Source organism: Strongylocentrotus purpuratus, unplaced genomic scaffold (genome assembly GCF_000002235.5).
Source record: "Strongylocentrotus purpuratus isolate Spur 01 unplaced genomic scaffold, Spur_5.0 spur5_scaffold_1, whole genome shotgun sequence".
NCBI lineage: Eukaryota > Metazoa > Echinodermata > Echinoidea > Camarodonta > Strongylocentrotidae > Strongylocentrotus > Strongylocentrotus purpuratus.
The window spans coordinates 2,895,443-2,906,998 of record NW_022145594.1 but is presented as its reverse complement, the minus strand read 5'-3'; positions in this window follow the sequence as shown (position 1 = coordinate 2,906,998).

The following is an 11,556-nucleotide window of genomic DNA, read 5'->3' as shown; positions in this document are numbered from 1 at the left end:
AAAATAGGTCATACAGTTTTTTTAAGAGCCAAATTTAATAAAGGCTTGAATTTACCAAACTGTACTAACAATCCTCCTGACTTAGGACCTTGTGCACATGAAATCCTGAGTTATAAATACCTTTAATACATTGATAGCAAAGGTTTATTTCCGGGTATTATTATTTTCGATGTTATTAGGAGTAGGAACAGGTTGGAAGCCTTACAAAGAATACGTACAGAATTTTGAAAAAAATCACTCATACTATTCCTCTTCATAGAAACCTTAGTGTGTTCTTTTTGAGAATAGGCAAGAATTGAATTGAAAATAAAATCTCTTCACTCATTTTTGTTTAGAATGTTATTAAGGTACAACTATGTAATTAATGGAATTTGTGTAAAATGTAAAAATACAGTCAGAAATTAGTAAATAAGACATATGCATGGATATATGTGCTGTTTAACTATATTCACAACCATTGCAGGTCCAGACTCTCACGCTAAATGATGTGAGTTGTTCCACACCAGCCTCATCACACCACATAGCAGAAGTACTGTCTTCTATGCCAAACCTGACTAACCTTACACTCGCTGGAAAGGCATTCACTCAGGAGTTCTTCTCTACATTGAAAGCAAAGGCCTCATCCATACAGGTATGTGTGTACTAATGCAAATTCTCATGGAAAGGGTCATTGAAAGAACGTAAGAGCAGTTGTAATTATATGGTGCACATGTTTTTTATCCAAACACATTTTTTTAAAAGGTGTTTTACTTGGTATATTGAGACAGTCATGGAAGGAAAGCAAAATACACATGTACTGATTCAGTTGAAATTCAAGTTTGTAGAAGATTTACATTGTTTTGATCAATAATCAATATCCAACCTTTTCCAAGTTTGATCGATATGAAAAATAGATCATCCTTTTTTTTTTTAAGTGTCAAATTTAATAAAGGCTTGAATTTACCAAACTGTACTAACAATCCCCCTGACTTAGGACCCTGTGCACATGAAATCCAGAGTTATGAATACCTTTAATACATTGATAGCAAAGGTATATTTCCGGGTATTATTAATTTCGATGTTATTACGAGTAGGACTTATCGATACAAACCGTTTGAAAGGGCTACAGAGAATACGTACATAATTTTGAAAAAAATCATGCCAAACCTGGCTGACCTGACACTCACTAGAGAGGGTCTCCCTGAGGAGTTCTACTCTACATTGAAAGCAATGGTATCATCCATAAAGGTATGTGTGTACTAATGATAATGTCATGGAGGGTGATTGAAAGAGAGAAATAGTGGTAATATTTATATGGTGCACATGTATATCTTTTTTTTCTTCTCCAAATACTCCTTTTTTTGTAAGGCCATTCACTTGGTATATTGGAATAGTCATGAAACAGGGAAGGAAAGCAAACTACACATGTGCATGTACTACGGATTCCGTTGAAATTCAAGTGTGTATAAGATTGACATTATTTTGATCAATAATCAGTATCCAACCTTTTTCAAGTTTGATTGATAATGAAAAAAGTGTCATATAGTTTTGTAAGATCCAATTTTAGTATAGGCTTGAATTTACCAAACTGAACCATAGCAACAAACGTCCTAACTTAGGGGTCTTGTGCATATGAAATCCAGAGTTATAAATACCTTTAATACTGAAAGTAATCTTTTAATGATTAATTTAAAAAAGATCACAAGATCAAAACTAGATTTTAATTCGTCACTTTGACGAATAAGGTGGTCTGTCTTCAATGTTATGATACGTTTGAATATTTACTATACAGTGCGTCCCAGAAAAAACGAAACCGAGAATTATCAACGTTTGATCATAACTTAATCACAATTATAATTGATAAATGACACATATTTGGAAAGCTGAGATCCTCCTCTTTCATCTGATATAACTTATATAAAGCATATTTCACGCATGAGTGATTAAGATGACTTTGAAGAGAGGAAAACAAAAAGTCATTTGGCGGACGGTATCTGAATTTCAAAGAGAAAATCACTTTTCCAGAAAGTTGAGTTTCTGTCCTTTCACATGACACCTCAATCACGAAAGATGAGCTAGGAATAACAAAGTTCTGTATGTTTAAAGTAGTGCTTGCATATCCATAATTTTATCAAACGAATTCATTTTCACTGGCTGCCTGCCTTAGCGACACACAGAATTAAGAAAAGACTTAACTCCGTTTCGTTGACAATCGGCCGTAGACGAAAGACTTCATGCATGGCTGATTGCCAACGAAACGGAGTTAAGTCTTTTGACAATTCTGTTTTTTGCTACGGCAGGCAGCCAGTGAAAACGAATTCGTTTGATAAAATTATGGAAATGCAATCACTACTTTAAACATACAGAACTTTGTTATTCCTGGCTCATTTTTCGTGATCGAGGTGTCATATGAAAGGGCAGAAACTCAACTTTCTAGAAATGTGAAATTCAGATACCGTCCGCCAAATGACTTTTTGGTTTCCTCTCTTCAAATTCATTTAAATCACTCATGCGTGAGATATGCATCACGTGAGTTGCATCAAATGAAAGAGGAGGATCTAAGCTTTCCAAATATGTGTCATTTATTAATTATAAATGTGACTAAGTTATGATAAAACATCAATAATTTTTGGTTTCGTTTTTCTGGGATGCACTGTATAGAGAAAGGGAGAAGTTATATAGACATGTACCTGTAAACAATGATGATGATGATGATGATCATGGTAGTAATGGTGATGATAAAGATGATGATGATAATGTTGATGATGAAGAAAATGATGATGATCATCATCATGATAATTTTGATGATCATGAGCATGATGAAGTTGATCATGATCATCATCAGACCATGATGATGATGATCATCATCATCATCACAACGATGATCATGATGATATTGATGATCATGATCATGATCGTGAGCATGATCCTGACATCTGATTGGAAAAATGAGGGGTGATTTAGATAACATGTAGTCTCAGCTACAACATACTCAAAAATCAACAAAAACCATTCTCAAATCCCACTTTGCAAGTGAAATATGAGCATGATCCCGGCATCTGATCGAGAAATAAATGACACACTTGTGATAGCTTGTTGTCTCAGCTACAATATACTCAATGCTCAGCGAAAACGAAGCTAAAATGACGGAGATATTGCTTGTGAAAGACTTTAATTGAAAAAATACGCCATGATGCTTTCGTCAAAATGAAAATTCGTGACCACTGCATTTGTAGAGAATTGTCTCAGCTAAAATATATCTAAATTTGGAAGTAAATCAATTAATATTTACAGAGATACAATCAATTTTCCAAAAATATGCTGATTCATAATATGCAAATTGAAATTTTGAGTTCGGAGGCAATTATGATGACGTCATGAGTTAATTGAGGGTCAAATGAGACATGAAATCATAACTCTGATTCATACTCTATCAAAATATGAAGAAAAAAATTGGGTTCACTTTGCATCCGAAAGCGCTACAATGGATTTTGTATAGGCATGTTTTTGCCCATGTATGCTATGTATTACAAGAGCTCGCACGCACGGACATTATCTCCATTACGCGCGGAAACGCGCGCGCATGCGCATGTGCGCGTTTTTTTGCGAAATGCTTCAAATGGCCTGAAACGTATGCAAAATGAATTTGAAACGATTTCGAGCATTTTAAAATTTTGCGCGCGCGCGCGTTTTTTGACCTGAAATTGACCGGACGGATATTGACCTTAATCATGATAAATATGAATAAAAAATGCCTTTCCGTTATGAAGATATGATCCTGAGTAAAAAGTACCACAAAAAAAAAAAATGGCGCCTGGATGACGTCATGAAGACTTGATGACCTTGAAAATGTTCCTGTCACGTCTTATGACAATGACCTATAACTGTGCCAAAATTGAACGAAATTGCCTAAACCGATCTTGAGTTATCCTGTAAACAAAAAAGGGGGTACAATAAATAAAAATAAATAAATAAATAAATGAATAAAGAAGAAAGAAAATTCTGAAGAAAACAATAGGTGATCTGTCGAAGACGACAGACCACCTAATAAGACTATTTAAAGACATTTTTGCTGGAATTTTAGACTTTGGCAAGATCATATTTAGTCATTTTGTCCAGGCTGTTCATAGTGTCAATGTGGAGTTCTACTCTACATTGAAAGCAAAAGCATTATCTATACATGTATGTGTGCACTAAATATGTATATGGCATAGATAGGGTCATTGAAAGAAAGAAACGGCAGTAATAGTTATTATTATTATTATTATTTATTCGGCATTTCAAAATACAAGAACAATACAGAGTAATATGCAAATTACAGCAATTACAGGAACATATATATATACATGATAAAGAAAGGACCTGAATCAGAGATGATGGGGCTGCCTGGGTTTGGAAAAGGTTAACTAAATTACCATGACCCACAGGTCTTCCTTCCCACACCCCTTCAACTCCATCCAGGTCAGGATAAGAAATTCCAAAGAAAACATATTATATAAATTAACAGTGTATAACTGGAAACTGGCAACACACTTGGTGTAATAAATGTAACATGAATGTCTCAAGCAATATAACATTCAAACTGATCATTTAAACATGTATAATAATTCAAATATATGATTGAATTATAAACAGATTGACAAAACTTACCAATAATTATTATCTAATTTAAGTTATATGGTGCATATGTATATATGTTTTTTTTTTAGTGAAAATGATTCAACAGAAAACATCTGTTAGATCTACTACTGGTGTTAAATCTATATGTTCTCATTAATATGCTTAGATTTTATTTTAGAAGCCAAATATCTTTGAATATACATCATAAGCATACCTTGGCTAATATGAGAATATAGCTCATATGAAGTTATTTTCATCCATGTTTGGAATTGTTTAGTGCTTTTCTTTTACCGGTAGTCTAAATACCTCAAGTTTCTTTTAAAACCTAATGTATTTGCTTTAATAGTAATCACAATAAGTTTTGATACTCGTGGCTTTTACAAACCTAATTTATAAAAACGTAATCGTACCCAGATATCATTAACCTTACGTTAACTGTAGAAATTTCGCGACTACTAAACCGCGACAGATATACAATTTTCCTTTCATGACTTTTTTCTTTTGAGTCTTACGCATCTTCTAAAACTCGGACGTATAGTTACAAAGTCACGTGACCTTTTGTCTTCGCATGTCAGCCTCAAAACGCTCATTTTTGTGATTTGTGTACAAAACATATGGAAATGTCATTTTTCCTAAAAAGAGATAAAACATTGGTTATTTAGTCTTGTTTTGAGTTTAGGTGTTTGTTTTGGGGTCAAAATAGTTGAATTGTAGTTAGAAATGAAATAAAACAACAAAAACAACAAAACCAATAAAATACATAAGTTAAAAAAACAATGAAATACATAAGAGATAACATAAGGAATAACCTGGCTCTTCCAATTTTTGTGTTGTGTTATTATTCCAAATGGTCTAACAAATATATGTAGTGAAAAAGAATGCTTAAATATGAATAATGTATGATTTATGGGCAAAAATGTGAATTATATGACCTTATTTGCATAAATTACCATAAATATGCAAATGAGTGAATGTTTCAAAAAATTGAAATTACCATAGTATTCTATACACTTCACTTGACATGTACGCAAATTTTCGCGGCGATCGGCAGTGAAACGGCCGAGATCTTGGGGGGGGGGGGGGGGTCAAATTGACCCCTCCCTCCAGTAAAAACCTGGTCTGAAATAGCCCAGTTAAAATAGGATTAAAACTATGAGAGCATTATGAGAAAGACAAGAACTTCTCAAAATTATTGTAAACATGCAGATACATAACTTGGACAAAGAATTCAATTGTTGTCCAAGAAATGCCACAGAAATAGTGATATTTCAGGAGTTATTAGGTACATTTAGTATCAGGATGGTCCTGGTGCAAGGTTCTTACACATGTACTGTTCATCTTGATCACTACGCTAGAATCCACTCTACTGCCCTCTGCGGTAAAAAGCAGTATAGCAGTGGATTAGAGTGTAGTGATTAGCAATATTAAACATTATATCCCTTATCGTGTTCGCAACAAGAAAATGACTAGTATTACTAGAATAGATGTTTTCTGTCGAGTAGTTCATTTTTTATTGCTGACGTCACAAATAGTCAACTTTTCCCGGGAAAAGTGAACTATTCTTTTTCCCGGCCCCCCCCCCCCTCCCCCCCCCCCCCCCCCCCAAAAAAAAAAAAATTGGCAAAATTCAGCAAGCGTACAGGATTTCAAATGCCTCCAGCAGGCAACTCCCTCGGTGTCATGGCCATGAAGTTTACGCTGAGCCGCAGTAACTGAACTACACTACTGCAGTACATGTATAGCGCCAGCTAAACTTATTTACATCCTTCAATGTTCATTTGAGCCGTGCAATTTTCTTTTATTTCTTCTATGAATACGATGTGAATGTGAATATGGTACATGTTATTACAGAAGTGTTCAAGGAATGATACAGGTGGAAGGGATATAAAACAAATATACAATGACTCATTCTCGGAACAAGCTAAAACTATTCACACTCAGGAACATAAAAATGACTATTTGATTTTCCTTTGATGCGAATAGTTTTAGCTAGATCCTCGAGTACCATCGTATATTATTATTTGTATAATAGTTGAGCTTGAGCATTTCAATAAAATTGTACCCAGTAACTCCTTGAATATCACTATTTCTATGGCATTTCATGGAAGACTATCTGCTTACGGTAATTTTGAGTAGTTGTCTTTTCCCATGTGTTTTCATAGTTTTAAAAGATATGTTGGTACGATCACGTATATTTGTTAGGGTTTGTTTTGGCACATATTACAGCTAATGCAGTGTACTAGCGTTCCTTCCGTGATTAGTCCAAACTTGCCTTGCAACAGCGATAAATTATGAAACTTGTTACGATTACAAAGTAAATACCAGCTATTTAAAGAAGCATAGAGTGTTTAGAATGAGAAGAAAACAAATTGTTGTAACAAAATAAAAAAGGTATCATTCAATTCATATTTGTTCATTGCGCTAAACCACAATTTAAGTTAATTTAATTTAAATAGTCCCTTCCATGGGAGGGGAACCCCCTCCACATACACCCCTCCCCTCATCTATGTGGTATGCAAGCACATGGACAGAAAAGGAGACAGTCAGTCACCCAATGACGTGAAAAGTCGAATGGGCTATGAAGTTGTAAAAATCACATAAATTTATTGATATATAAACACTTATAACGCTACTGAGGCCGGGGTATTTCAAGGGTTTCTAATACCAGGGGAGGGGGGGGGGGGCATTATGAACCCCCTAAGATCTTGGCTATGGTTGGCTATATGAAGATGAACATTGGTACACATATTGAATATTGAAGTACAATGAACAACATGACAAAGCTATTTTTCCAATATTTCGCTTCATGTTTTTAAAATTTATTTATTTAATATGTCATATGCAATTTTTTTTCTCACAATTTTCAAAACATACCTATTTTGCAGTTTTACAATGTAAAATGGTTGGAAAATTAGTCGTTTTATATATTTAAACACTCCAACAGATGAATTACATGGTTTGTTTAAAATACATTAATTGTCATGAATATGCAAATTAGCCAATAATAAAGGATAAAAAAGACAATATACTATTTCTTGTGTGTGATATAGCACCAGCTCAACTATTTCTCATCTTGTTTTCTATATTTTTTGTTTTCTTTTGTTGGATTAACCCAAGATAGGTCTCACTTAGTGGAATAGAAGGGTAAAAAATGACAAAGTTCTACTGATTTTGAAATGATCATTGATTCTTCCAAAGGATAACACAGAAGCAAATAGAGAAAATGCACATTTTGATTGACATGTGACCAAAAATTGTAATTTGACACCCCTACTGTAGGTCCAAATTGCACAAATTTGGTATCAAAATGTTCGGCAGACTTGAAAGAAAAAAAGCTATTCAAGCGGTTAAGACGCAGCACAAAAAAGTCTGGAGGGGGGGGGGGGCATTATGCCTCATTAGGGTTAAACCAATATTTGCTGAAGTATGTGTAGTAAAACCAGAATTTAAGAACGCAGGCTTAAGTGTTTACATTTTTAAATCATTCTGCTTTATTAAAGTCCAGGGAAAATATCAAACAAAATATATCAGGTGGTCAAAATGGCTCTATCTATTGGCAATCTTGCCACTCCCTACTGGTACATCTCATCTCTACAGGCTCTAGTCTATCTACCTCGTGCTAATACATGTAGCACCCTGTTTTCCTGTCTTCTGGCATGTTAATCCAGACACATAAAGTGCACGAGTACAAAACATTTGCATCACATAAATAATAGGTAAAGCAATCTACCACCTGACTGCATGCCTGGTTGCTATGTCAGGCAACCAGGTATGCAAGTCAGGCAGACATCAAACAAAAGCTACAAAGTCATTTCATTACATACGTATATACCTGTAAGGATGAACTGATTCGATTTCGAGTGTAAGAGATCAAAGGTGAATGATAACAGGGTCATGAACTGTTACAAACCCAAGAAAACACCTTATTAATCTAAAAATTAACAACAAATAACCAGTTTCAACCAAACAAGGCTCAGGTATGTGTGAGCATGAAAATATTAAATGAAAATAGTTTAGGTTCGTGAGGTCGGATGTTAAAGGTCACAGGATCATTGATCATTGAACATGAGTAGGTACTTCTCTTTCCCATCTTTTTTCTACTTTTATCTCTTTCTGCCCTATTTTTCGCTTCTATTCTTTCTTTCTCTGTAACCTTCTTTATTGATGTGTGTGTGTGTGTGTTGATGTACGGATGCGTACTTGTATTATTTAATTCTGTTACTTTTTATTGTTAATTTATGTGCATTATCTTGTTATTGTTTGTTTGCAGGGCCCCGATTACAAGCAGATTTCTGCTTCTTAGGGGTCCTAACCATTATATTGTATATTGTATATTGTATTTTCATTGTAAATTGTTTTTATACTGGTTGAATAAATGAAATGAAATGAAACATACATGTAGGGGGAGTCATATCAGAGATGCAGTCACATTCATCTTGTTTATTCTGCATTGTGTACATTACATACTGGTAAATGTCTATTTTGGCTGTGCACAGTGCAGTCATTCTTGATGCTGCACAGTAACCAATGGTTAAATTCTATAAATTTAGTATCAAAGATGCACAAGATTCTAGGCTATTAAGTCAGGACAGATCTTGGAAATAAATTATTCTCAAACACTTTGCTTACAGGAAAGTAGGCAGCTCCCACCAACCCAAGCCATTTTAGGGTTGAATTGTGAAAGTTATTCTCTTCTGTTCTCTGTTGTTGTTCTGTGATCCCCTGATATAGTTTGAGAAAAAGTATAAAGATTTGTCTATAAACAGTTAGTTGATTTTTATTTACTTTTTGTTGATACCGTATTTTACTACTACTGCTATAGTGGATACTACTACCAGTACTAATGTAAATCTCTTGCACAAAATTTGTCTTAATCTAGCTTTTTTTAATTCTCCATACTTCTTTTTTTTTCCTTCTTATTTTCATTTTGTTTAAGGGATGTAACTGTAACTGTTGAGTGTGTATTCCCCAAGAAAATATATAATATGCCAGAATGAAATAGATCCACTTACTTGAAACTGATACAAGGTTTACAAGCAATGTTGCTATTATATGTTACAGGGTTGTTTTCCTCAACTAAGGAAGGGAAACTTCAGGTTCAATGGAGTTGCTCAAGATGACTTGAACTCATTTCTTCACTTCCTCACATCTTCGCGAAGGTCAGTACAGTATATGTGATAACAAAAAAATAATAAAATTCAGGTAATACAGCATGAATACTTTTCATGAATAGTGCGATATATAAACAATATAAAGAGCCTCTAATGGAATACTAAGAAAAGCTACAATGCTGATACCTCTCCAGGGAGCATGCAATAAATTGATACTGTTTAATTACCTTTAAAAAAATGAAGATTTCTTGTCTTACAGTACTGAATATTCAGTAACAGCTTTATTGAACGAATTCCCTATTGTAAAGTGGAATCAGTGGAGCTAAATTTAGCTGAATTGTGTTCTTTATACATACTAGTATATATATATATATATATACTGTATACATATGTATTTTTGTTGTTGGGGGGGGGGGGCTGTAGTCTCTTATATATTTTTTTTCTTCTTCATTCACTGATCAAAATATTTCTTGAGACTAGTACTTTCAATAAGACCAATAGTAGTTGATTTTTTATTTCTCATCTTGTAAACCTGTTTCCTTTATAGCTCAGCCAACTTGCGCAACTCGAACATTATTGAGTTTTCCAACAACTCAGACAACTCAGCTGACTTGGGCAGCTCAAACGACTCAGGTTGGAAAATTCGAGTCTTTCCAGAGTTTCTAGACAGTTCCAGTGTGAGGCATCCTTTACAACAGCCAAGTACATTGAGGACTCAGTCTGGTTTTCTGCCCATCCAAAGTAGAAGCAGTACTTGTAGAGACCAACCTCAACAGCAACCCATGTTTGATGTACACTCTCAAAGAAGGACAATACCACCATCATACCACCCTCAACAGCAACCCATGGATGATGTACACTATCCAAGAAGGACATTACCACTATCAGACCACCCTCAACAGCAACCCATGGGTGATGTACACTCTCAAAGAAGTACATTAACACCATCAGACCACCCTCAACAGCAACCCATGGGTGATGTACACTCTCAAAGAAGTACATTAACACCATCAGACCACCCTCAACAGCAACCCATGGGTGATGTACACTCTCAAAGAAGTACATTACCACCATCAGACCACCCTCAACAGCAACCCATGGGTGATGTACACTCTCAAAGAAGTACATTAACACCATCAGACCACCCTCAACAGCAACCCGTGGGTGATGTACACTCTCAAAGAAGGACATTACCACCATCAGACCACCCTCAACAGCAACCCATGGGGGGTGTACACTCTCAAAGATGGACATTACCACCATCATACCACCCTCAACAGCAACCCATGGGGGGTGTACACTCTCAAAGATGGACATTACCACCATCATACCACCCTCAACAGCAACCCGTGGGTGATGTACACTCTCAAAGAAGTACATTAACACCATCAGGCCACCCTCAACAGCAACCCATGTTATTTGTACCCTATCCAAGAAGTACATTACCACCATCAGACCACCCTCAACAGCAACCCATGTTATTTGTACCCTATCCAAGAAGTACATTACCACCATCAGGCCACCCTCAACAGCAACCCATGTTATTTGTACCCTATCCAAGAAGTACATTACCACCATCAGACCACCCTCAACAGCAACCCATGTTATTTGTACCCTATCCAAGAAGTACATTACCACCATCAGGCCACCCTCAACAGCAACCCATGTTATTTGTACCCTATCCAAGAAGTACATTACCACTATCAGACCACCCTCAACAGCAACCCATGGGTGATCATGTACACTATCCAAGAAGGACATTACCACCATCAGACCATCCTCAACAGCATGTTGGCAATACATCAGATACTGTATCTTAATTCTCTCAGACTCACAGACAAAGGTA